General features: G+C 44.4%; 3 long non-coding RNA genes across 3 annotated transcripts; all 3 read right to left on the reverse strand.

Annotated features, from left to right (window-relative positions):
- Positions 1–1,994: 1,994 nt before the first annotated feature.
- Positions 1,995–8,525, reverse strand: LOC307216627. The gene is made up of 3 exons (XR_013839233.1): positions 8,323–8,525; positions 3,344–3,516; positions 1,995–2,247 (listed from the first exon to the last, which is right to left on the reverse strand). It is a non-coding gene; the product is annotated as an uncharacterized lncRNA (long non-coding RNA).
- A 2,185-nt stretch (positions 8,526–10,710) lies between these two features.
- LOC307216632 lies at positions 10,711–12,157 on the reverse strand. Its single transcript, XR_013839239.1, has 3 exons — positions 12,081–12,157; positions 11,467–11,508; positions 10,711–11,021 (listed from the first exon to the last, which is right to left on the reverse strand). It is a non-coding gene; the product is annotated as an uncharacterized lncRNA (long non-coding RNA).
- Positions 12,158–18,534: 6,377 nt separating this feature from the next.
- LOC307216605 lies at positions 18,535–24,800 on the reverse strand. Its single transcript, XR_013839207.1, has 2 exons — positions 24,103–24,800; positions 18,535–19,567 (listed from the first exon to the last, which is right to left on the reverse strand). It is a non-coding gene; the product is annotated as an uncharacterized lncRNA (long non-coding RNA).
- Between the last annotated feature and the right edge of the window lie 3,013 nt (positions 24,801–27,813).

Raw genomic sequence — 27,813 nt, forward strand, 5'->3', positions numbered from 1 at the left:
CCTTATAATTCAGCGTGTAAACAGGTCTGAGCTACTTGCTCCAGCTCAGCCGCATGGCTCTCACCAGCCATTCTTGAGTGCCTGTACCAATAAGCTAGGAATTTTTATCACAAAGCTAAATTTTACTGCCCACGCAACTTTTCTGACTGGTGAATGGGAAAGCACATGAACCTGACCTTTGAAGAGTCTGCAAGAAGACCATTTTAAAACTTATCAAATGCATACCTTTGTGAAAATAATATGCAGAAGTGCATTACATATGGGAAAACCACTTGCAAACATGCACATATTAGGTAAAAATACATGGAGTAAGAAAACAATTGCATGTATTAGGATGAGAATATGCTGACAATTTTTCTCATCACAGCTTTCTTTTTCTAGCAAACTGATGTGAAAATGTGGCAAATTGAGTTTACGGTTGGGAAAAAAAAAAAGAGAAACCAGGAGAAACCAAAATTGGCAGATTCATTTATCTCTAATCACTGCTAGAGCTGTAAAGATAGCTGGTGTTGTGAGGCTCCCAGCTTTTCTTAAGCATGTCTTCCCTAGGTCAACTGGCACCACCCGTTCTGTCTGTGCAGCTCCCTCTTTTATAGTAACTCTGCACCTTTACTTCAAAATGGAGCAGTAATGCACCCACTTGGCTCGTCTTGCTTCGTGGAGTTAATTGTAGAGAGCCTTGCATAGTTACAATTGAATTAAAATATCCTGAGCCTGACTGGTTTCAGGAAGCATTAATTATATCTCAGTAAGAGGAAATGAAAACCCCATCAATTCAGAGTTCAGCTCTTTAGGCCCAGACAAATAACATTAAGGTGACATTAAGAGTTCAGACTATATATCTCTGACTAAAGAGTAAAAATGTTCTTACTTGCTTTGGAAACAATAAATGCAAGGCCTGCAAAACAAGGCACTGGGAGCTTCCATAGCTGGCAGCAAAACCTGAAGACCACAACATTTGTCTGTAGTACAGAAGTACTTGGATTAACTGAGTTGGGGAAACCATTTTGGTATGAGAAAAGGGTAAGGCACCACCTCCCCTGACACTTTCACACTCAAAGCCCCACTCCCCAAAGCTTTTTTATTTTATTTTATTTTACTCACAAGGAAACAAAGGCTCAATTACACATATTTGTAACGCCCAGTGAACCACAGAAAGTTAAAACTTCTCTTGAAGTTCAAGGGCCTTTTGTGTATGTCTTAGAGTAGGGTTGCAGCCCTCCAGAGGCTGTGGGACTCTCCCACCAATCCATCCAGCAGCGACAGTGAGAGTCAGGGCCGGCCCAAGACATTTTGACACCTGAGGTGAACCACAAACGCCTTCGATGAATTTCAGGCATCGTAATTTACCCCTCACAGAATTACAGTTCCCAGCAACCCTTTACAGTTTGAGGGAAGAGTGTGCTTCAAATGTGCTCTAAAGGCAGCAATGGTAGGCCTGGCAGCTAGAAACCATGGCAGTGATGGGGGTAGACACTCATTGAGAAAAGGGGGACCGCTGAGGATGGAGTGGGGCTAGTTAAACATGAGATGAGATCAAGTATCCCAAAGGTCTCGTTCAAAGGTTAGTCTTGCCCAAATGATGCTATGCTTTCTTCATTCTTCCAGCTGGCATCCTTCATGATATGACTGCACAAGGCATTGGCCATTTCATCTGAACCTGTTGCAAGCCCCGACAGATGGCACTGGGTGATCTTTCTAGAGTGGATGAGAAAGTGTGCAGAGAAGAAAAAGCAAGACCCCTTCCTTGCAATTGAAGGTCTCCAGCAGTTTGCTTGATAGCCTATCTTAAACTCACCAGAGTCAATGAGCCATTCTAATCTAACTAATTAAGACCCTCAGCTTTTAAAGTTAGAAATGAACCAAATAATCTTGGTTGTCTGCACAATTCCAGTAAACACGAGCATCAACATCATCACTCTTTTCCTTCTCTTCCAAAGTCCAAAGCAGTTACATTGTTCAGATCCAAGAGGCTGCTTCTTCCTCTCCCCATAAAATCACCCTAATTTAGCAGCTTTTTTAAATAATAAAAAAACCCCACACCTCAAACAAGCTGATGAGTAGCAACTGAAATCTTCCCCCATAGATTCCAAGGGCACAAAATCCAGTGACAACAGCCCATTGCCTTTCACCTCTTCCAATGGGCTTTCGCAACACCTGACCCTTCAAGCTGAATGTGGTTCTCTGGCCATATGCTCTTTGGCAGCCCCCAGGGGTCTTGTGAAACCTGCTGGTTTTGCTGTCTGCCTGGAATTTCAAGAATAGGGGATTGTCGAGCACCTGACAGGGCACCATAGAAAGTTGGCTGACTGTGTTTGGTTTGGTGGGCCATAGGATGAGCAGGTGTAGAATGAGGATGAAGAGAGGAAAAGGAAACCATGGATTTGGAGAGTGTACAGAGAACCATGACTCCTATATGTTCAACAGAAACGAATGGTTTCCAAACAGTTCTCCCTGACGTCAAGTCTAAGAACTTTCTTTTGTTGGAATATTGAGATTCTCTGAGCACTGGCATAGCATGCCTGAGGCTGTGGGGGTGGTGGCCCTGGGCACGTGATTCTGAGGGCACAAGAGGGCACAACCAGGTGCCCCCATGACAGATGCCCTGCAGGGAAACAAGCCGTGCCAGGGCCAGGCCTTTGGGTATGGGACAACACTCCCTTCTCCCAGAGAGAAAGGAGAGTGTGGCTCTGCGTTGGCAATCTGAGCTACCTGTCCCCACTGGATAGAGATAAACTGCACTAGGAATGGTGAACTGGTGGCCCCTCACATGCTGTTGGCTCCCCCACCCCTAACATTGGCCAGTTCTGGAGGACCATGAGTTCTCTATCCCTAAATTTCACTCAGCTCATCCTGATGCTGCCTCTGAACAGAGATACTCTGTTTAGCTATCCTGACTAATATCTGTTGGTAAACTTATCCTGTATTGATTTAATTTTTTTTTAAGCCATCTAAGCAATCAAGAGGTAATTGAGATCACTGACTCAGTTGTGGTGATGTGCTGATGGGAGACACTGGTGCATAGCTACAATGAGCAAATATCTCCATTTAAATTGCAGCCTTTGTCTTCCTCTCTGCAGTGCTTTTGTTCCTCTTAATTCCGAGATTTATGTAATATGTAAAAGTTTTGAATCCCCACCTTACGGACATTTAATATATGTTTGTAAATTGGTCTCAGCGTAGCCTGCTCTCTTATCCTGAAGGTTCGAAGGCTGATAGAGTAATTTCTGATCTCTTCCACTGCATCGATAGACATTCACATAAATTCATGTGGCAGTTTAGAGCCAATTAAAATTTATAAGCCACAAGGAGTGAGTGAAATTCTGAGGATTAATTTACTCACTGGAGTATTAATCTGTGTAATGTAGTAGGTTATCCTCCAGTAATCTTGGCTATGCAGAGATAGGGAGATACATTTCCTTGCATGTTTTACTGTAAATGCAGTAATTAGTCCCACTGGGCCAGCGAGCTCGAACGGCTACGGCGGGTGCTACCGGCACAGCCTCAGCATGAACTCTGAGAAGGAGAAGAAAAGAACCAAATCAGCAACTTGAAACCGAGCTGCATTCCTTGGGAAGGAGCCACTTCGCCTCCCGTTCTTCCTGCTGTGTGAGTGTGAGATTAGGCCCAGAGGAAAAGGCTCAAAAATAGAGTATGATGATTTCAAGGTGTAGCCTCCCTTCTGCCACCAGCGCAGAGCAGAAGAGAGACATGTCGGGCACCCCTCCCAGAAAGATCTCAGTGACAGGGACTGAGGCATTGGCAAGGCTCAGGGTGTCCTTGTCAACCTCCTCTACAAATGAATGGGATCAGAAGTGAAGCAGCTCCCCCAAGAGCGGCAGCAGCGATAAAAGAGGCTCAGTCAGTAGGGCAATGGACTCTTAATCTCAGGGATCTTGGGTTCAAGCCCCATGTTGGGCAAGGAGATTCCTGCATTGCAGGGGGTTAGATGAGGTGACCCTTGTAGTCTCTTCCAACTCTATCTAGCCTAAATGACATCTAGTTTGTATCTAGCCTAAATGACATACTGCCAGGAATGGTTAAGTCTAATGATATCACCTCAGTGGAATATCTACATTATGATTTTATGAAAGTTCAAACCTATTTCCCCCTCTTATTCTTTCTCTGTTCCTTCCTGCTTCCCCTCCAAGTTAGTCCAAGTGTGAGTTTCCATGCAACTGTGCTGGCTTCTTTGCTCCAGCTTGTTGTTGTTGTTGTTTAGTCGTTTAGTGGTGTCCGACTCTTTATGACCCCATGGACCAGAGCACGCCAGGCACTCCTGTCTTCCACTGCCTCCCACAGTTTGGTCAAACTCATGCTGGTAGCTTCGAAAACACTATCCAACCATCTCGTCCTCTGTCGTCCCCTTCTCCTTGTGCCCTCCATCTTTCCCAACATCAGGGTCTTTTCCAGGGAGTCTTCTCTTCTCATGAGGTGGCCAAAGTATTGGAGCCTCAGCTTCAGGATCTGTCCTTCCAGTGAGCACTCAGGGCTGATTTCCTTAAGAATGGAGAGGTTTGATCTTCTTGCAGTCCATGGGACTCTCAAGAGTCTCCTCCAGCACCATAATTCAAAAACATCAATTCTTCGGCGATCAGCCTTCTTTATGGTCCAGCTCTCACTTCCATACATCACTACTGGGAAAACCATAGCTTTAACTATACGGACCTTTGTTGGCAAGGTGATATCTCTGCTTTTTAAGATGCTGTCTAGGTTTGTCATTGCTTTTCTCCCAAGAAGCAGGCAAAACCTACACTTGGAATGGCTTTTCTCCCCCAGTTATGAGGGATACACCAGAAGCTTTCTTCATCCTTCCAACCAGCAGTCTTATCAGACTCTTTCTTTCCGCACATCTCTGCAACGTATTTACCAGACTCCCAACATCCGGTGCCACCTGGAAAGGGGTTGATTCACCCAACTGCATGACTGACCCAAGGACTACCAGCAATCTGTTTTGTGGACGCAACTCTTTTCCTCTAACCTTTGGGCTTGTGGGATCAGCGTGTATGCAGATGTTAGAGAGGTGTGTGCCAATAAAGGTAATAAAAGCTGTTGAAAAGAAAGAAAGGAAACCAATGTCCCTGCTGCATTTGTTCATTATCCTCTGATGTTAATGGCAAAAGGTACTTCTCAAGTCTTGTGAGAAAGGAGGACGTTAGCCCAGCTTTCATCCTCCCTCTTCTTAAATCTGTAGGTGACCACAGGTTGGCAAACGGGTTCCTGGGTTATTATCTTGCTTTATTGCCTTTATCTAGCATGGTCTTGGGGACGGAGATGCGGCAGGCAAAGGGCAGAGCCTGCCGAGTTGCCTTCGTGATCTAGATGACATGAGAATTAGCCCCAGCGTCGCCCTTCGTTATAATGAGTGTCCTTCATCTGATACCAGCGCCCCTTGCAGACCTCTTTTTAGCCACAAAACCAGGCAGTGGCCTAGCAAATAACTGCAATTTTGTCCTTAGAAAAAGAAAAAGCACCCCAGAAAACTGAAAGATGTATTTCTCCGTAATATTAAGTAGGAGACTGAGCTATAGAAATCATGGAAGATATAAGGATTATTCAGTGGAATGGAACTGCATTTAAAACAGGATTTGCATCTGCACTGTAGCCTTATAAGCATCCCTTGGGACTCACTGGGGCTTGTGTCTCAATACATAAGACCATAAGAAGGAAAGCCACTTCCGAGCTAGAGAGGAGGTGGGGTTGCGGGCTTCATGCCCCCTCCACGTGAGGGAATCGGCTGGCTTGGGGTGTGTGGCCTGCCCTATTTAGCGCTGGTGCGGCCGGGGATCTCCCTCTTTCGACCGCTTCACCTGCTCCGGTTTCCCACCCTCCCTCCCTTTAAGGTTTCCTTTGACCTTGCTATGGACCTCGGTTGGTCGCTGTTAAGGGGCCTGGTAGGAATTTTTTCCACTTGGCAAATTGGCACCAGCCACTTGGAATTTTGCCTACCTTGTAGCGTCACAACTTCCTTGGCATTGGCGGTTAGGCATTGGTAGGGGTATTGTTATGTAGATGGAAGAGGGGGGAGGAAGCGCCATCACCTCCCCCACATATTGAAGGGTAGTCCAATAAAGGATTCCGGGGGGCGTGGCTCTGTCCGAAGCCTATGGAGGTGAGGGCCTAGCCCTAAGGCATGCCCCCGAGCGGTGACCCCGGAGGGCGTTCCTAGTTGATGTGCATCAGCAGGACTCCCCCTACTGGTGGTTAACCCTTCCTGGACTTCGAGCAGACAGGCTGAAGCTGGATAGTCGATTAGGACCAATGCCTAAGCCAATACCGCTCATTACCTGTAACCAATAAAGTTGTGGCCAGTTAGCCCATTAACCTAGATAATTGCGTCATGTGTCTTTATTTCCGCTGGAGGGAGGTGGGAACTCGTCATGCAACCTGTTGGATCTGATCAAAGGTCTGTCTGGTCTAGCATCCTGTTTTCAAAGCAGCCAACCAGATATCAATGAGAAGCCCATAAGCGGGACATGAAGACAAGAAACTTCTCCTGCTTGTGACTCAAAGCAAGTGTTGCCCTTAGAGAAGGAACCAGATCTCAAACCCTCCTCCTGATGCCACCATCTCACCCACACATTGAGGCTACACAGGTGTGCCGATCTAGGGCTTAGAACAAGTAGCATTTCACAAAAAAGTCACTTTGAAACCTAGCAACCAATTTTTTGGTTCAAGTACCGTGCAACTACAGCTCCCATGTCATCAGGGCCAACATCTAAATGATGGCTGCCATCTCATTGGCATACCATCATGCTGGTTAGGGAGGTCACCACACGGCCCCCAGGCCTAAAGGTGAAAATACCCATTACCTGGACTTTATGGGATTGGCTGAGATGATGGGCAGAATCCGTGACCAGGGGAAGGAGACAGTGGAAGAGGACTGGAAGAAATTTAAAATATACCTTAAAAACTGTTGTAAAATTGAGGAATGTTAAGATGTCAAGGGGTAAGAAACAGAGAATTACAGCTGTAACTAAAAAAGTAAAGGAAATTTAATGAAAGGGAATTAAGATAAATTGACCAAAGGGTTGCTGAAGAATCATAAAACAAGGATGCAGGGATGGGGAGGTATGGGGAAGTCGAAGGAAAGAAGGTGTATGAAAATACGATTATGAAGTTATACTTGTTTAAATGTTTTGTATGTTTTTGTTATGTCTTTTGTTGGTTTTTATTATGTGTTTGAAAAATGAATAAAAATTATTTTTTTAAAAAAAGAAAATACCCATTACCAAAAGCCACCCACGCTTGATGGATATCCTGGTATGAGAGGATATCTGCCCATCCCACAAGGAATCGGTCCCAAATGCTTGCATTATGTAGTTTTCCTTCCCATTCCAAATTCCTTCCCACCCCTACCATCAATGAAACTGTTTCCCCAAAGGTCGTCACCGTTTTCCCCAAATCTAAATTAAGATGCGTGCAATTTTTTTTGCAGCGGAACTCCCCAGTTTATATTCAGAAAAGGATTAGTACAGCGAGTCTGCCTGCTGATGTAGAAATGATTGCATGCCCAACTCCTTTCCCATCTCACAAAGCTACTGAACGAAACAGCCATGGGGGGGGGGGGGCTTACATTTGAAGACGGAAAGGACTGAAAGCCAGACTTAGGACTGACCTGACGTATCAGGATTTCAGTGGGTTTCCCCAGCCCAATGGGCACTCATGGGGGGGGGCAGTCCTCCTTGCACCCCCATGAACCACAGACCCCCCCCAAGTGTCCCTATTTTCTAAGGACAGTCCCAGATCTACAGAAGCCATCCCAGTTTCTGATTTGATCCCGGGATGTCCCGCTTTTCCTTAGGACGTCACTATTTTCATCAGAGAAATGTTGGAGGGTATGGAGTTATGTGACCCCCGAGCCAAGGAGATACAACCTTTAGAAGACATCTGAAGGCAGCCCTGTATAGTTTTATTATGTTTTTATATATGTTGGAAGCCACTCAGAGTGGCTGGGGCAACCCAGTCAGATTGGGCAGGATATAAATAATAAAATTATTATTATTATCATTATGGAATGGAATTACTTTCATTATAGAAATGTCTGAGGGTATGGAATCATAATCATCAGCTTTCCTTTTTTCCTTTTAAAAAGAGCCAGTTTCTAGCATTTATAGAACTTGAGACATGAGGCAAACAGGCGCTGTTCTCCTAAATTTTCTGAGAAAGTAGCCTGCCTCCTCGCTCTCTGCCCTCCTTAATTATTTATTATTTTAAATTTTATTTAGATTGATATATCACCCTTCTCAGGGTGGTTCATAAGATAAACATCTAAAGAAGTAGTTAAAATAAAAACAGCGAAACATGTTTTGCTTTGCCCACCTTCCAAAAATATTCCTGGGATCTTAGGAGGCCTGGCAAGCAACCCAAGAGGGAACACCATACACACAAAGCCCTATTGGGGTCTTCCTTTTACTTATGTGTAAGTAAACATGTGAGGGTGAACAGCAGTGTGCTGCCAAGCCCCACCCCCTCTGGCATGTGAGTTTTACCCAGTTTACAGCTGGCATGAATGTGATGGCAAAGGTCTGGTGTAGAGAGCCTCCTTTACTTGCTGATGTTCTCGATGTGAAGTCACAATCAGGGCTCTAAGTCACACAGGGAGCTTCCTAGAGTAGAGCTGGCACCCTGCTTGGTCATGTTTCCATTGGGAAATCAAGGCACAGCGGAGACTGGTTTCTTTAAGAGAAATGGTTTATTGTTCACATAGGTAAAAAAAGGTAAAGGACCCCTGGATGGTTAATTCCAGTCAAAGGTGACTATGGGGTTGTGGCGCTTATCTTGTTTTCAGGATGAGGAAGCTGGCGTTAGACAGCTTTCTGGGTCATGTGGCCAGCAGGACTAAACCACTTCTGGTGCAACGGAACGTGATGAAAACCAGAGCGCACGGAAATGCCGTTTACCTTCCTGCCACACTGGTACCTATTTACCTACTTGCACTGGCATGCTTTTGAACTTCTAGGATGGCAGGAGCTGGGACAGAGCAATGGGAGCTCACCCCGTCGTGGAGATTCGAACCGCCGACCTTCTGATCGGCAAGCCCAAGAGGCTCAGTGGTTTAGACCACAGCGCCACCCGCATCCCATACTATTCCATATTGTTCCATACTGTCCCATATTATTCACATATTTACACCTGCGTCTACTTTGGAGAGAGTTCAGAGCATTACAATCTTCATGTCTGTTGCAGCCTACCAATATGGTTCTGCCTTGCATGGCCTCTGCCTGGAGTTCTGGCTCCACCTTCCTCCTTCCCAAGAACCATTGCCCAACCCCCAACCCTCCCCCCTCCGTCTCCAAGCCTTGTGTAACATAACGCTTTCACCTTCTTTGGGCGCAGCCTGCCCCCTCCCCTGTTTTCTAGTCCTGGAAGCTGAAATCCTAAACTTTCTCCATCCACAGTAACCATGGGAACTCCCCCCATTCTGTCCACTGGCAAAGAATCTCGTCCCCATGATGGTTTTCACTGATGTGTTAAAGACTTGCTTCCAGAATCTTTTGTCATTCTTAGCCATTTCTACCTCAGATGCCTGGCCTGGCATCTTCCCTTCAATACGTCAAATATCCAAATTCTACCACTTATTAATTTCTAACACTCACTTGCTCTAGCAGTTATAAGTTAAGGTTACCAGATTTTTTTTCAATGAATCCGGGGACACTTTTCAACGTCAGTCGGAATGATAGTGGAAATGATAGGGGACTGATTTGTAAATCCAGGAAATGGGGACACCTGGTAACCATATTATAAGTGCCCCTGCACCCCCAAACTCTGTTACCCCCCCCCCCAAGATTTATAACAATATCTTTACTTTGCTCCACCCTTTGAAAACAGCTGGGTGAGTTGTGCTGGTATTTAAATCTGAAATGTAGAATCCTGGCTAGGGCTGGGCAATATATCATCCAAAACCGATCTGAACTCCATATCGTGATAATCAGTTTCATAATTTTTGACCTGTCAATATATTGTGAATCATGATTCCTGCAGCCCCTGTTAACTCTGCTGGCTTAGCTCTCCTCTGCAGGGGGCAGAAAATCACCATAGCAGGTGCTGGCAAAAATCATGATGCAGGAAAAACTGTAAAGCCAGTCAATGCCTCTACACGGCTCTATCCTTATTTCACACATTGTGATATGTCAGTATATTGCAGTGTTGAAAAACAGATATCGCCCAGCCCTAGTCCTGACCATGTATACCAAATTTCATTACCATATAGTATCTATCACTAATCATGGGAGACATCATGTTTCAAGCAAGCAAGCAAGCAAACAAAGAGAGAATGCCAAACAGACAAAATCAGGTAACCACTTTTGCAAATCATAGGCAAAGGAGCAAGTTCACACCTTGGCTAACAAGCTACCTTCTTGTCAGGGGAGTAAAACAAACAGCCATGTCCCCATTAGTGGGTGTCACCAAAGGCATCCAAGCAACAAGGCAGGAATGCAAATTAAAAGTAGGTCAGAAAGGTGATCAGGTAGCTCAGTAACCAGCACACACAAGCGTCGGCAAGTCATCTCTCACAAGATGCTGCTCATTGTCATTCAACTCCCCATAGTGTTCTAAAACCTAGATGATCAGATAATAAGAGGTTGAGTGGGATGCATAACATCAAACTGATTAAATTTGTTTACAGATAATTCTTTCAAGGTTCCAGGAATATCATGTAATTTTCAAGGTTTATTTCCAACCGATTTTGTGTAATGTATTATTGACATCATCCTTGTGGACCATTTCGACAATGTCATTCAGGATAATTATTTCACAACAGATTTTTCAGAGCTCCTGATTCCTGTTGGGATTTGCTTTTGCATAAATTATGACACAGAATATTTAATCAGAGCCCTGTTAGTACCCCATGGATTGGTGTTTTGTTATTATTATTATTTAGGAAGGAGGAGAGGGGCAGAGGATGGGAAAGGGATGGTTTTGTAGGATTTCAGCCACAAACACATTTTCCCCCTCGGCGTGGTTTTCTACAGTGCGAAGGGCAAAATGCTATCCTCTAGCATCTTTGGTTAATAAAGCTTAAAAAAGAAAAGGAAAGGAAAAAATTGCAGGCATTAATCTTCAAATTACTTTAAATTAAATATTAATGTAAACAGATCACAAAATGCAGTTGTTTTTTTAAAAAGCATTTTCAGCAGCATTTTTGTTTTGATTATTCCAATGAATGTTAGTCCCCTTTAGCTAGCAATGACAGAAGAATAATAAAACTGAGAATTAAGAACTGTCTTAATATAAGCTGGGACCAGCTAAGCCAAAATGCCACTCAGCAGACTAATATACAAACAGGGATGCTGAGAAACACCAAATCGGCTTCAGTTCATGGCTCGGATGTTGTGTTCAGCATGCTCAGTCAAAGGTTGTGCTAACCCGACATTTAGGGACCAGCTATCCCTTGAGCTTGACATATGTCTAAAAGACCGCCCCTGAGCTTCAGACTTCAGAATGTATCAACAAATCTCTCACCTTTTCCAATAATCCTTTACTCAAAAGTCGGTACTGGATGCTCTGTTTACAAAAGATAATTAAGCATGCAGATCAATATGGCGCTGGGATTTGACAGTATTAATGTATCAACGGCAAAGCCATATGGATTAATTTTCTAATTGACAATGGATTGCTCCGTTTTTTGAGCTATGAACTGTAACTCGCAGAAAGCCATGCAATAGATTCATTAGGATCTGGGTTCCTTAGAATAAGTCAGAATGAACCATGCGCCAGAGGCACCGATTTGAGCAGAAGATTAGTTGTGCTGATGATGCATGTGATGTCGGGATGCTAGGAAGAGTCAGGGGGTGGTACCAAATGCTGTGGGGTCACAACTTCAGTGGCCGATGACTCCTCTTGTCGGGCCCTTGGCTTCCTCCTCCTTCTCCTGCCGCTGGCCTGTGGATGCTTCTCCCTCCCTTTGTGGCAGGAGAAGGAGCCACGGAAGCCATGCCACACCACACTTGCTCCTTGTTTGACCACCTCTGCTCCTGATTGTCCTCAACATTGGGAGGGGGCAAATATTTTATTGGTGGCCCCGAAGGGACCTGGGCCCTTTAGAATTGGCACCTATGCATGCACCTATAGCTTACCTGTAGGAGGATCAGACAGCCCTCTCCATGCTCTTGAGGAACATGCAAGAAGGTCCAGAGATGGACACATCTGTTACCCTCATGGGTTCTTGGAACATAGAGGAGGAAGGAGAGAGTCATTTGCCACCCACCCACCCACAAACATGCACAACCTCTTCAGAGAAAGTCTGAACCCTGGGAAAGGTAGTATTCTTGGACCATTCATATTCCAGCTTCCAAACAGGCTTGCTTCTGCCAGATCTCACACTTTCTGCTTTGGGATGTGCCACATCGTGAGTAGATCAAACAAGCAATGGATCCGATTAGTTCGACCGCAACTCCCCACAGTACAGCCCAGCAGGAAGAAGTGGCTTGTCCATTAAACTTTGATTCGTTTAATGTTAAGTAAACGTCCAGTGTGCTTCCAACGCCATAAGTCTTATCTCAGCAGAGAATTTCGTGCAGCGGCTGAAGGAGGCAGGAGAGTCAGTACCTTTCATAAATGAAGAATCCTGGAGCAAGCACTTTGGAACTCAGGGAAAAACTTTATTCTAAACTTAACTCATATCAGCAAACACGCCCATGGCCACAAACTGAGTCTGCGAGTCAGGTCAAGGAGGGAAGAGAGAGAGAAACACGGGTGAACTGACTATTTATACAAACCAACTCACATTCCTGGATGCTTAATGACTTTCAGCTGCTCAGTGATTAGAGCGACTTGTTACTTTTTAACCCTTTAGTACCAACACGGCTCCCCATCCCCACTCATTTTTGTTCCTTGTTGAATGCTCAGCGAGGGAAGGAAGAGAGAGCTACTAGCTCTCTCCCTCAGCTCCCTGAAGAGACGAACCAGGTGAATCCTTTCCAGTAACCCTGCCACTTCAAGGACTTTGGTTACGGGAACCGGCACATTGAACAGCATTGAATTGTACAGAGACTGCAATGGAACTTGCTTCCAGATAAGTGTGGTTAGAATCATCCCTATCATCTTGATCTTACAGGTGTGCATAGGCAGGTGGTGAACAGAGGGCTTGCATGGATGTTGTTACAGTGGGATTTCCCCTGCTTTTCTGTAGGGAGTATCCATCTCATCAATTGCAATGACATCAAAATAGGAGCAGAATATTTGCTGCATGGGTGGCACAACCTGTGGCAAAAGCAGCAAGAATTTATGGCGGTCCTAGGCCCAATCCAAATGTAACCATTTCAGTACAGTAAACCCTGTTGTATTGCATTGGGAACAAGCTTGATTCCTGCATGTTTCCTCTTCACCCCTCCCGTCCTCTCCTCGTGCATCCAGCTTCAGCAAAAATAATAACAATCCATTTCTTATACTGCCATTTCCCATGACATCTGAAGTGGGAAGCTGTGGCTTTAGAGGTCCTTCCAAAGGATACATGGAGCCAAGAGTACACAGGCTATCCATGAAAACAGAAGGAACACAATGGGGCAATAAGGAGGGAGCCACATTGGCATTAAGGCCTAGGAAAGGTTGTGGCTTCCAAGCTCTGATGTGCAAGAATGATGTCGTCACTAATATGGTGTCCAGATTTGCTTTCCCAACATTTAGAGGGCATGCAGGAAATCGACCTGACTACTCCCAGTTATTTATGAAATGGGCTGGAGCAGGGATCTGCTTACCAATAGATAAACATGGCTGACTGACAGTCCTTATAAACCAGCAGTGGGACCACATTTTACATTTGGGATTTGAGATGTGTGTACATATTGTGGCCAATGTGGAATGCACAAAGAGATTTGTGCATTTAGGCATTTAAGTACTTCAGGAAGGACATTTTATGCTAATATTTGCAAGTCAGCTTTCATAATTGCTACTTAATCACCTTAGAGTTGCATAAATCTTCATACTGGCATTTCCCCATCTGCCTCCCCTTCTTTCTTCATTATTCTCCTGATTCTGAAAGAAGTGACTGATACTTCAGGCTCCTCTTTTGAATGATGCTGCTCTGCGCAGCCCTTGAAAAGCACCTTCCTCAGAATAAAACCAAGTTGCCTCTTCCTCCCTCCAGTGCGAACATTAAGCAGAATGCCTCATGTGTCAGAGGCTGTGATGTGGCAACAGTGTTCCTATTATTTCCCCTATGGGCTAGCTAGCCAGCTCTGCACTTCATAAGCTGCCCCATTGTTCCAGCTGTGGTGGATAATATTGTTGCATTGCTCCATCTTCTCTTTTGCTTCAGGCAGCAAAATGTGTTGGGCTGGCTCTGCTCCTGCCTGAGCCTGGTGTTTATTTGGGGGTCAGTGACTTTGCTACAAGTCTGTTGAATAGCTACAAATAAATCGATGACAATCACACAAAATATTCAACCCATTTACCAACTTTTAAATTATCTATTTTGGATTCTGTAGTGTGTTGTTGTTGTTTCCTACAAAGGACGCATTTCAAAAACACAAATTCCACAATTCCAGTTTTGGTCACAAAGGGCACAACCCAGGCAATCTGAAGCACCTTTAACCCTCATTGGTGACAACAGGAAGTACTTGCCTTGCAAATCTATTCTCCATGCGGACTGGTTGAATAAGGATAGGATATTGACTGACCTCTTGCACCAGTGGAGCTCTAGTATCAGGGATCCATATGGGAATGTTTTCAGCACAGGACAGTATGACCGGTGGGAGGCAACAGCATTGCTGTCAGGAGTCCAGGTTCCCAGCTTGATAACACAGTAAGCTTGGTTAATTAAAAAGGAGGATTTATTGCAAAAACAAACATATAGCTCCGGACGGCTCTAACGCAGCCACTGGCATTATCACTCAAGATGATCCTTCTGAAGACTTCTTCCGGTTTCTACAGAATATATTGAACGATTGCCCCTTATGTCTCTTGTTTTGCTTCCTGTCTAGCAACCCTCCCATTCGCTGACTCTTCAGACTTATTGGATTAGCTGCAGCCTCTTCCTGTTCTGACAGACTGTCTCTGTGTCTGTTTGCGGCTGTTTGAGCTTCCTGAGAACTTTGGCTATGTTCCAGCCCACTTTCATTTGTTCCCTTGGCAACCCACATTCCAATGTCCAGAGGATTCACCACTGACTGCTGTGTTCTTTGCTCAGCCTGCGTCAAATCTAAGCCTCTCTCTTCTGTAGCAGGCTGTAAAGTTTCACTAGGAGCTGGCTCATTCCTGACAATTGCCATGGAAGCTGGGAAAGTGTTTGTAAGGTTTGCTGCATCAGCTCTTGTTTGCAGAAGTGCCATTTTGCTGCCACCTTTGCTGCTGGGACTGCCCAGGATCCCAACTGCATTATGCTAATGTTCTGGTGACATTGGCAGCTGCCAGCATAATGGGACCATGGGATTGCCTCGTAGTGGATGACATGGTGGGACAGCAGTGCTCACCTGACCTCCAGTCAGTTGCATTGCTGCTGCTTACGAGGAGGGTGAGGGAGTGAGGCTGCAGTGAGGTTGGCGCAGTGCAAACACACTAGCGGGAGTCCTGACTACATTCATGTGCTTGCAGTGCATTGAACTCACCACTGCCACACCTTCCCCTTCAACCTTCTGGTAAACAGCAGAGCCACGACTGACCAGAGGCTGGGTGAGCACCACACCGTCTCTGCTGCTAGGATTGCCTTGCCAATCATGTGTTTAACTACAATGGCAGAACATGGGATGCCAGGGCCCAGGGCCACATGGAGGCAGAAGGAAACAAACAGAAAACACATGTGCATTCAACTGCCTAACAGTGTCCACGTCACCCCAAAATTCACAGCCTCAGAGATAATAAAAGAAGAGTCATTTTGTTGTCTGGAGTGGTCATTTCCTGGTTTGCATGGAGAAACCCTTTTCAACAGAGCCCAGCATGCAGCTGTATTGAGGCAGCACTGCGTGTTAAAATTTTGTGCCCGCAGCAACCATCCCTGTGTGCCCCCCCCCCCGCTATGTCACTGCTTTACTTTCCTCTTGGGATTAACTTGAGTGCTTCTTGCAGTGGATCTTGCCCATAAATTCTGCGGTGCTAAAATTTGATATTTTACCACATCACACTTTTTCAGTGCTTCCACAGAAAAGCAGTTCATATATGGAACCCATAGCCTTGCTGGTTAGTGTAGTCTAAATGAAACACCTCTTGATAACCCTCTTTTCATATTTACTGTAAATGTTAGAAAACTACTGCCACCCTCCCCCAACTACACACACACACACACACACATTTGGATGTGAATCATGTGAATCCAGATTTGAACATTGCTGTGCCATTCTAACTTGCAAACCCCTGAGGGGTTTCGACTCATCCGGCTTTTACTTTCATTCCACATCACAGTGTCTTCAGTCTGGCTCACCTCCTTCAACACCCCACCTATTTTTTCTTCATTATTTTGTATCCTGCAGCAGCGGCAGCGGCAGCAGCAGCGGCAATGGCAGCGGTGGGCTCTGAATGTAAGAATTGATTGACTTGGCCAGTGCCAAGGGATAACAAGCAAAAATTACAGCCAGGAAGTGACTGATTTGAATGCACGCGAGAGCATTAAAGCCTGCCCGGCCTTCACAGGGGCTAAATCATTTGGTCAGCCAGTAATTGCATTAAAACGTCTCTGCAGTTTTGGAGCTACGATTCTGTCTGCGCCTGAGCACAAATACCTACTGTCAAAGGCACAAGTGCTTTATTGAGGTTGGAAGTGGGCAACTAATGGAGCCTTGTCTGTTAGGGTGAATAGGATATTGGCCCACTAACTGCCAGGGAGGCATATGGAGGCAAAACCAGAATTAGTTGGTTCTGGCTTCACCTACTGGTAGGCTCCTTGCCTTCCATCCTACCAAACCCAATGAGCACCAATGGGCAACAGACGTCACTGCTGGCAGCCCTTCCTGCCCTCCCACCCAGTCAATTCTGCTTTCCTCAAACACAAGGAAAGCTTGGCCAGAGCTGTTCTTTCCCCCACCCCCTTCAACATGTGAATTTCCTGGTTTCTCAGCTACTGGAAAATGGAAATTTTGAGGATTTGTTCCAAACGATGCTTCTGTTGTCTCAGTCAGATCCCTGTGTACATTCTCAGCATTGGAAGTCCCTGCCACTTATGTGGCTATTGGTGGGTTTTTTACCCATCTCCCCTTATAAAACAGTCACCCATATGTTATACAGTGGTACCTCTGGTTACGAACTTAATTCGCTCCAGCGGTCCGTTCTTAACCTGAAACTGTTCTTAACCTGAGCTACCACTTTAGCTAATGGGGCCTCCCGCTGCCGCCGTGCCACTGGCGCACAATTTCTGTTCTCATCCTGAGGTAAATTTCTTCACCTGAGGTACTACTTCCGGGTTAGTGGAGCCTGTAACCCGAACTGTTTGTAACCTGAGGTGTTTGTAACCCGAGGTACCACTGTATATCAAAAGCGGCTTTGGAGAGTTCATTCAGCTTCAAAAGCAACATGTGACAGATCTACCCAAAGCCATTTTTGAGCAAGGGGTTAGTTCTTCAGATCCCAGCCAATAACTCAAAACTGTTCCTGCTTTAAGAGGCAAATTACGGCAAACCCTTTAACTATATAATCTCTCTCTCTTGCAAAATAAAAAGGGAAAAGGTGAGCTTCCAGCTTTCCACCGTACTCTAGCATAACCAAAAAACAGAACCTTGGATGGAGCTATGTAGGTTAGTTGTTGCCATCTGTCTGTCTCAGGAGACAATGGAGGAGTGTGCAGATATGAACAAGATTCATTTTCAGTGCTGGGAGCCAAAAAGCGTAGTAAGTGGGCTCAGCTTCCATCTTTATGTAGTCTCTTTTTTTTGTAATGATTTTTATTAAATCCTTCAAATTATTGCATAACTCCAATCACACAACTCTCTTTTTTTTGTTACACATTTTCTTATTTACTTCCCATCCCTCCTTTCTTGATTTTTTTTAAATTCCTCCTTAGTAGCCGCACTAAAACACATCTATATTTATTTTCTGAGCTCCCAATTTTCTACGAATCCTTTTTCTTTCCTCTAAAAAAGTAAATAATCACCATTTACACCTCTGGGGAAAGGTGGGTGGTATTCAGCTAAGTTTTACATACACATTGAAATTAATGAACATGTCTTATTGTACGCTGAAAGAAAATTATATGAAAATGATGTACCGATGGTATTTGACTCCTAGTAAGGTAGCAAAGATGTATAAAACAAGTACAAACACCTGCTGGAAATGTAAAGAAGAAGGTACCTTTTATCATATGTGGTGGTCATGTAAGGCAATAAAAGCATTTTGGGAAATGATATATAATGAATGGAAAAAATGTTTAAAATAACATTTATTTAAAAAACCCCAGAAGCTTTTTTAATTAAGAATTGTAGGTACTGAGACCCCAAAGGAGCAGAAAAGACTTTCTATGTATGCAACAACAGCTGCACAGATGCTATGAGCCCAGAGATGGAAAGAAGAAGCAGTCCCTACCAGAGAGGAATGGTAAATCAAGCTACTGGAGTACGCCAAAATGGAAAGCTCAGGAACCAAGAAGACAAAAACTTCAATAAAGAATGTGGAAAAATTATAATTTATTTAGGAGATCACTGCAAGCAGATGAAAACATTAGCAGGATGTTAATAACACTTGTAATGTAGTAATTATCATGGACAACATGGAGAGATATAAAACATGGATTATGAAATAATACGCAGTTGAAAAGGTTGACAAAAGGACCCATGGAGGGGATGGTGGGAAGTCAGGAGATTCAGAGAAATCTCTAAATATGGATATGTATTCTATACTTGTAAAATCAAATAAAATTATTTTTAAAAAAGAAGAAGTAATGACCTCACTAATGGAGAGAAATGTAGGATGTTGGACAGGAAAACCAGGAGATCCTTTGGAGGGAAAGACCTTTAGCGATGATGTATTACAACAATCATTTTTGGTCTTTTCAAGTCTACCTTCAAAAAGGACAGGCATCGCTGTCTAATCTTACCACATTATCCTTTTGTATCGGTCTGTTAGTGAGCCATGGAAATTTACTGCTCTGACCAAGATGGAGGCAAGGAGGTGTTTGCCCCTCTGATGTGATTTAATTGAGACCCAGATGAAGAGCAGCAGCCTAGCTGCCATAAATCATCCCTCCAGGCAAGCTGAGGAAATCAACCATAGAAGGTCTAATCAACGTACAGCCGGCAGTTAACCCCCGGCGCCTTGAGGTGAACATCTCACCCGGTGGAAGTCAATGGGAGCTTTGCCGCGGACTTCAATTGGGGCCATGATTTGACCGCAGGCTTTTCATTGTGCTCGCCGAGCTGCTCTTGTTCCATGCCATCCCTCTGAAATGTTTAAGCTCCTCGCACAGACCCGGGGTCAGGCAGTGCCTGATGAGAGCTGACCTAGAATCCTCGTAGCGCAACAGTCCAATTGTCTGAGATCACGTCGCCTTGTTCTGATGCGCAGAAGTCACACCAGCCCTCGTGAAGTACACACAGCCAATTTCAACTGCATCTGGAGCCGTAGATACAGCGAGAAAAGCAATGGCGGTTTCTCATGGCTCTAATATGTCAATGGGCCGTGCGGAGTTGGCCAACGAGAAAGAAATCTAGATTGTGAAAATACAATAATATGGGTTAAAAAGAGAGAGGTTGCTGCTGAAATTCCACCAATCAATTGTGGGGGAACAGAGGCCTACGCTCATCATCCATCCCCCCACAATAAAAAATCGAACTGGTAAGGTTTCAACTTTTCCATGCTTCGGCTCAGCCTGTGTATCCACAAGAGTCTCTTTCTGTTCCTTGCACTGATTCCTGCCCCCCACCTTCCTATTCTGCAACAAAATATTGATGCTGATCTTGCTTTTTTAACAATATTAGTCTCAGGTCATTTACTTCCAATATAATTACTCTTGAGTTGCATTATCTGTAACTGGGATAAGAGCTATAAATGTTATGTGTCCAAGTAAAATTTCATTTGCAGAGCTTTATGTGATCCCTGTCCCAAAGGACCCGGAGTACTTCTTCACATTGCACAACTTCGAACTTCTACTTCTTTTCCCCCTGTCTGAGTGTCTCTTGCCCTTTTATGAAACTAACTGCTGCAGTATAACTGACCCATTATAATTGGCCCATCAATAATACTCAGTGGGGATGACTTCCAATTGTCCAATTTTACGGTCAATTCTACAGGTGCATCAATTACATACTTAATATGTAGAAGAACAAAAATCATTGTATTACGGTTTTCAAGAAAATACACTTTAAATCTTGCTGGACAACAGGGAAGACTGAAAATGCCCTTCATATTGCAAACAAGATCTTGAGGTTCATCCATGTAAGTAGTGACTCTACCCACCTAGAGCTTTCACTCATTTTCCCACCATTTTTGAAAGATCAGCCCCCACAAACATGTTTGCATGTTTTCTAAGAACACCAAACATGCTATGATGTGACAGCAGCTGGCTTTGGAAGATCTCTAGCAGTTTGATGATGAAATGTGCTAAGAAGTATCTCTGGAAGACTACCAGAATATCTCCATGCTTCTGGAGGACTGCAAGAATATCTCTGTTGTTTTGGAGTGGTTCTGGATGACTGCCAGAATGTAGCTGGCTGCATTCAGATTGTGGAGACCCTGTTGTTGTTGTTTAGTCGTTTAGTCGTGTCCGACTCTTCGTGACCCCATGGACCAGAGAACGCCAGGCACTCCTGTCCTCCACTGCCCCCCGCAGCTTGGTCAGACTCATGCTGGTAACCTCGAAAACACTATCCAACCATCTTGTCCTCTGTCGCCCCCTTCTCCTTGTGCCCTCCATCTTTCCCAACATCAGGGTCTTTTCCAGGGAGTCTTCTCTTCTCATGAGGTGGCCAAAGTACTGGAGCCTCAGCTTCACAATCTGTCCTTCCAGTGAGCACTCAGGGCTGATTTCCTTCAGAATGGAGAGGTTTGATCTTCTTGCAGTCCATGGGACTCTCAAGAGTCTCCTCCAGCACCATAATTCAAAAGCATCAATTCTTCGGCGATCAGCCTTCTTTATGGTCCAGCTCTCACTTCCATACGGTAGTGGAGACCCTACCGTACAAAAAAGAGGTACCAGCATATCACATGAAAAGACTTGCAACAATACAAAATGGCCTTGTTTACCTGTCAAGTCTTCTGAACTGCCAAGGGCTTGACAAACTCCCTGTTTTTCAGACCCAAGCAGGCAGCAATACCAGATTTATCGAGCCTTTCATGAGCAGCCCAAGTGGTCAGGGTTCAACTTGAACAGAAGAAAAACAACATACCTGGGATTACATAGGCTTCCTGGTGAGACAGTATGGTTTCCAAGTTCTAATAGCTGTATTATTATCGTTTAGAAATTAGCCTGTTTGACATCACCTTAAAAATAAAATAAAATAAAATAAAAATAAAATAAAATAATCCACTTAATCCACTTAAAAATAAAATAAATAAATACCCTTATTTGAAGGGCTGCATCTTCAAAGGGCCCGTTTCCAATGGCTCACTTGACTCCAAAACTATTTCCTCTATGAACACTTTTTTATTTTCTTGTTTTTTACACTTTTGTCCAAGACTGAGAAAGCAAAATATAAGAGTATCCACATGATCAAACCCCGGCAAACTGAAATCCCCTGCATAATCTCTAAATTCATCAAGTGGCCCACCATGTCAATGCAAGCCTAGATAAACAGAACTCCTGTTTGTTTGTAATTGAATTCATGACTCATTAAGTATTTTGGATGCTCCCCTCCAAGCAGTTTGAACTAGTAAGATATTAATGTATTTTCATAATGAAGAAGAGTGCACATTCCCAAAAGTGGCCTAGCAGAATATTAATATCTAACCAGGTCACCACTGTGTTTACTATCAGGACTGTCCCAATACATTTTGCTGCCTTAGGCAGAGGAAAAGTCTCTCTCTCTCTCTCTCTCTCTCTCTCTCTCTCTCTCTCTCTCTCTCTCACACACACACACACACACACACACCGCCATATGTCCAGATTTTCCTGGACATTACCAGAATTTCAAAGGCGGAACTGATGTTGGGGAGGGGGGATTTCCGAAAGGCAGTGCTTTGTCAATCAAATCAATTGAAAAATCATGCCCAACAACTTTTGGGGTGTCCTGGTTTTTACTTTTTGAAATATGGCAACCTAAATGTACAGAAGCTGACTGGGCAATGGGATAGCAGTCAGCAGGCTAGTTTAGAAGGTGCAAGGCACACACCTCTGATCTCCAAAAGGTGGGAATGGCTAGGAGGCTCAGGAGAAAATGCTGGGCGGGCTGTCACTGTGGCCTCCCAGCATCTGCCGCCTGAGGCTCTGCTGAACAGTAGGGCAGGCCCCGCTTACTGTTGTCTTCTTCATGCCATTCATGGTTTGTTCAGGCAGGATGCTAGTCACATTGTTGGCTGAACCAATTAAAGCTGTCAGGAGCTCACTGATGTTTTGAGGCTTGCTGCATAGGATTAAAAACGAGTGAGAATGAACATGAAGTAAACAATTGCTTGGTGTGTATGTGTGAGTTTGTGAGAGAGGAGGCCCCTTCTAATATGTCTGTTTGCTAAATAGCCAACAGAAGAAGGTCTAAGGGTCAACACAAAACATTTCACTATTAAAAAAAGAAAGGGGTTGCGGAAATAAAATACTAATGCCTCAACTAATCCTCTACCCTGGAGTTATCCTGGAGAGGTTGTGCTATAATATTTCTGTTAATCATCATCACCACCATTATTTTATTTGTATACCACTGTTCCACAAAAAGAATCATGCTCCAGGTGGCTTGGAACAAAGAAAGCAGGAATACACAGTGGAACCTCGGTTGTCAAACTCTTCGGAAGTCGAACACTTCAGCTTTAGAATGCTGACAACCCAGATGTGAATGCTTCCATTTTTGAAAGCGTCTTGGAAGTCCAACAGCTTCTGAGGCACATTTCCCCATTTTTTCAATGGATTTTGCTGATCAGCAATTGTGCCTCGGTTGTCAAACGTTTTGGAAGCCAAATGGTCTTCCGGAACAGATTACGTTTAACAACCAAAGTTCCACTGTAAAAAGGTAAAGGTAAAGGTACCCCTGCCCGTACGGGCCAGTCTTGACAGACTCTAGGGTTGTGTGCTCATCTCACTCTATAGGCCGGGAGCCAGCGCTGTCCGCAGACACTTCCGGGTCACATGGCCAGCGTGACAAGCTGCATCTGGCGAGTTAGCGCAGCACACGGAACGCCGTTTACCTTCCCGCTGGTAAGCGGTCCCTATTTATCTACTTGCACCCGAGGGTGCTTTCGAACTGCTAGGTTGGCAGGCGCTGGGACCGACGACGGGAGTGCACCCCGCCGCGGGGATTCGAACCGCTGACCATGCGATCGGCAAGTCCTAGGTGCTGAGGTTTTACCCACAGCGCCACCCGCGTCCCATAAAGTTCCACTGTAGTACATCTCAAAATCAGCCACCACAAGAACATTTTCATAATAACATAATAAAACAACGACATGATAGCAAATATACCAACATACCCTCCCTTACATTTCAGCACTATAGATATAACAAGATTACATTAAACCTCCTGGGCAATGGCCAAAACAAGAAGTGAGATGGACAATTGCACCTTGGTCTCAGAAACACTTCTTTCATGATGTTGCTCACAGTCGCACTATCAGGCTTCCAAAGGCAGCAGGTGGGGCAGCTGGAAGCCCCCTGCCCATGACATTGCTCAGACAGTTTCAAGATAGGGTCCTTGAACACTACATGGGTTGACCTGTTGATATGAGTGACTGTCTTTTCTGCAAGCCAAAGCCTCCATTTCTCTGACATCCACGTCATCTCCCACCCCACCCCACTCCTCTGCAGACCTCAGTAACCCCACTATAGTCTTTCTCCTCCATTAAACATTTTGTTATCGTGCTAATGTTCATCTAAATTTCACACTCAATCTTTCAAACGCTCAGGGTTGCCCAGCATGTTAAGGGAAAGAGGCCTTTGAGTCGAGAAAGAAAGAAATTCTGCAGCAAGTAATAGAAGATCACATACTAAAGGTCCCCCCAGTGACCAATTGTTTCATGTTTAACAGGATTATGTGCCTTGGGGATGTCTGGCATTTGCATTGGTATTTCCATCTCTAACGCCTTTTCTCAGATGCTTCCTACCTTACACAGACACTTTTAATACCTGTAGCCTCTTGCTTTCCCCATGCTTAAAACTTCATGGACACAGTGCCCTTTGTGTAGAGATGCTCTTGAACTATGTTCAGAAGCTTTGGCTGGTGCAAAATGCACCGAAGACTCATCGTGACAGCATGAAGCCTCTTTCTGACTGTCAACTTGCTTTCCTTTTGCCAAGACTTGGAGCTTATCCCATTTATGACATCATACATGGCATCAGAATGTCATGCTTGCAGTTGGCCTTGGCTATCTCCATGACCATGGAAGAGGCTTAATAAAACTCCACAACTAGAAAACAATGAAGCTGACTCACTAGCAGGTTTGATCTCATACTCTAGGGATGAAGAGGAGTTTAATGTAATTTAAAAACCTAATCCCAGTACCAAACCAACCCCAAGCACCATTTAATCCAATGGAAGATACCATCTCACTTGTGTGTATTAATACTGAAGCGTGAGTCCATTTTTACAAAAGGGATTAGCCAATGTAATATTCTTTGTGTTAAGGATAAGCTGTTGATCGGACATCTTGATCTGAATATCTTGTCTGGTTGTCTCAAGTCCTTTATTTTAAGGAAATATCACCTCCAACATGAAATCCTACTGGCCATTACAAAGATATCTATGGAGTTCAATCTTAGATTATACTGTAGACTTTAATGTAACCTTTTCTATGGAGCACTTGACTGAGGGTACTTTGTGGTTTATTAAATCGTTTTTATTTTATTTTTCAAATATAGATTTATAACAAAACCATATACATTTCCATCCTCCCCGTGGGTCCTAATGTCAACATTTTCAATTGCATATTATATCATAATCTATATTTTATATCTATCCTTATTGTCCATAGTATTTGTTACATTACAAGTGAGATTAATGCTAATGTTTTCATCTGCCTAAAGTGGTTTCCTAAATAAATTATAAATTTTCCCATTCTTTCTTAAAGTTTTTATCCTCTTGGTTCCTAAGCTTTCTGGTCAGTTTTGCCATTTCAGTGTAGTCCAACAGTTTAGTTTGCCATTCAGTTAGCAGGAACTTTGGATGAGGAATGGCCGCTTCCATTTCATGACAGCTTCAGTTGCATAGTTGTATTCAACAAGCTATCAGCACAACGACTTTTGCCTGCACAACAGAACTTTGCCCCTCTCCTCTCCCCACACAACTGCTATGGGGTGGCAGCAGTTCCCAAACCCTCAGGAGCAGATTTGGGAAAACATGGGAGTGAATGATTTGCAAGACTGGATGGGCATATCTTCACTCCAAGCTCCTTCCCCATGTTGCTCTTTCCTCCCTTTTTCCTGATGCTGATCTTTACTCTTCCCCTGAAATCTAATTAGCACTTTCCACACCCAAAACCTTCTCCATTCAAACTGTAAAGATTCAGGAAAACTGCAGTGGTGCTCTGAGAGAGAAGGTGTGCTGTTAATAAAGGTTACCAAAATACCCCAGCAGCACTCTTCCCTGCTAAAATGAACCACCTCATTTTAGGGAGCCTTGCTGGCTGAAGGACAGGATATAAGGCATCAGTCAACTGAGCAGTTTTACTTGCGCAAACACTTTGGGCTGCGCAACAGAAAACTCATTCTCTCTCCTCTCCCTGTGTAGTCTGACTGAACTCTGGAGGGCTGGAGGGAACCCCAGAATATATTTCAAGGGTGCAGCAGGCTGGGAGGGAGAGGAAGTTCTGTTGTACACCAAAAGTGTTTGCAGTAGCAGAACTGTTTATTTGGATGTGGGTGGCGCTGTGGTCTAAACCACTGAGCCTCTTGGGCTTGCCGATCAGAAGATTGGCGGTTCAAATACGTGCAAAGGGGTGAGCTTCCATTGCTCTGTCCCCGCTCCTGTCAACCTAGCAGTTCAAAAGCATGCCAGTGCAAGTAGATAAATAGGTACCACTGTGGCGGGAAGGTAAACGGCGTTTATTTGGATACCACCCTCCAATATCCACATAGATGAAAGGAAACAAACTGCATCTGTTCTGCAAATGAGTAGGGACATAAGAAGAGCCTGCTGGATCAGGCCAAAGGCTCATCTAGTCCAACATCCTGTAACTCACGGTGGCCGACCAGATTCCTGTGGGAAACCCATAAACAGGAGCTGAGCACAAGAGCACTCTTGGCTCCTGTGGTTTCTAGCAACTGATATTCAGTGACGTAGAACAATACTGTAGCTGGTGGTCCAGTTGAATTTCATGTTACAATGCAGACACGATTTTCCCAATCCAGTGTTGGCTTCATAATACTAATGCAGAAACAAGTGGCATTTGCAGGGAAGGATCAGTGGTCAGTGTGAGAGTGTGCTTAACCCATCCCTACCGACTCTCCCTGATAAACACCTTCTTCCACAGCCACTTTTGTAGTCTGTTTCCACTCAGTCAGGCTCTGAGGTGGAAGTAAACATGGATACTAGGTGAGGGGAATGGCCTCAATGGGCACCTACAAGAGAGAAACAGAAGGCAGGGAAGGGTTAAGCACTCACAAACACGTGTTTGCCAAGGCCAAATATTGTTCTACCCTACTAATGGCCCAAGCAAGAACCACACAAGAGTTCTTTTGGGGCTCCAGTGAACAAGTTCTCATTCAGAATATTATTCCTGCTCCTAGATTTATGGCCCTTCCTTTAAATGAAAATGGGAGGGAACACTAGTGTTTGGGAGATGAGGATTTGCTAGTAGATTTCAGGGTAGCTTTAGAGAAATATATGACGGAATTAGATGTGGCACCATCACAGCATTGTTTTATTGGCAATTAGGTTTCGAACTGGCAAGGCTGTGTGAAAATAAACCTCAGTTATGGGACTGTGGTGTTTCAGCGCCATCTGTCAACAGTTTGCTCCTTATGCCTCAACATGTGTATCTCTGGAAAGAGGGAAAAATGATTTAATAGCACAACTGAAGAGGTGAAGCACACCAAATTGTACTTCAGTTTTTACAACAAAAGCTTTCATTTATGATGTTTGATGTGGTACAAACAAATGTAAATTTATCACAATGTTTAAGCATTGCGTACGCTTGCCAAGACTCCAGACTTTGGAAAGTGTATTATGCTGTTTTCAATTTCTCTGAGTGGTAGGAATTTACAAGGCTCGACCTTTTACGGTATCCATTTCCTTGTGAGGCAAGAGTATTGGAAGCTTGTAATATTTGGGAATAGGCAGGTTCCTAACATTAGCTTCGAAAGCAGAAGCACATTGGACTTTGACAATGCCTGATTCTTGCTAGCCTGGCACAAACAGACTTCTGCCTTCTCTAGTGGTTATATACTAGCTGGCAAAGTGTTTCTCTCCAGCCCCTGCTGGTGAAGTACATTACAGCTAGTAGTCACCAGCCACCAAAAGCCAGCAATGTTCATTTAAGCAAGCAACCATGCTCCAATGAAGCAGCAGCAGCATTAGCTGTTAAGCCAAAGAAAAACTGATTCCTCCCAACTCCGATATTTTAGAGAATAACAACAGACCCTCCAAGTGTCCCTATTTTCCAGGGACAGTCCTGGATTTACAGAAGCTGTCCTAGTTTCTGATTTGATCTCCGAATGTCCCGCTTTTTCTTAAAGGTAAAGGGACCCCTGACCATTAGGACCAGTCGTGGCCACCACTGGGGTTGCGGCGCTCATCTCGCTTTACTGGCCGAGGAAGCCGGTGTACAGATTCCGGGTTATGTGGCCAGCATGACTAAGCTGCTTCTGGCGAACCAGGC

This window comes from Podarcis cretensis (genome assembly GCF_951804945.1).
Source record: "Podarcis cretensis genome assembly, chromosome: 5".
NCBI classification, from domain to species: domain Eukaryota; kingdom Metazoa; phylum Chordata; class Lepidosauria; order Squamata; family Lacertidae; genus Podarcis; species Podarcis cretensis.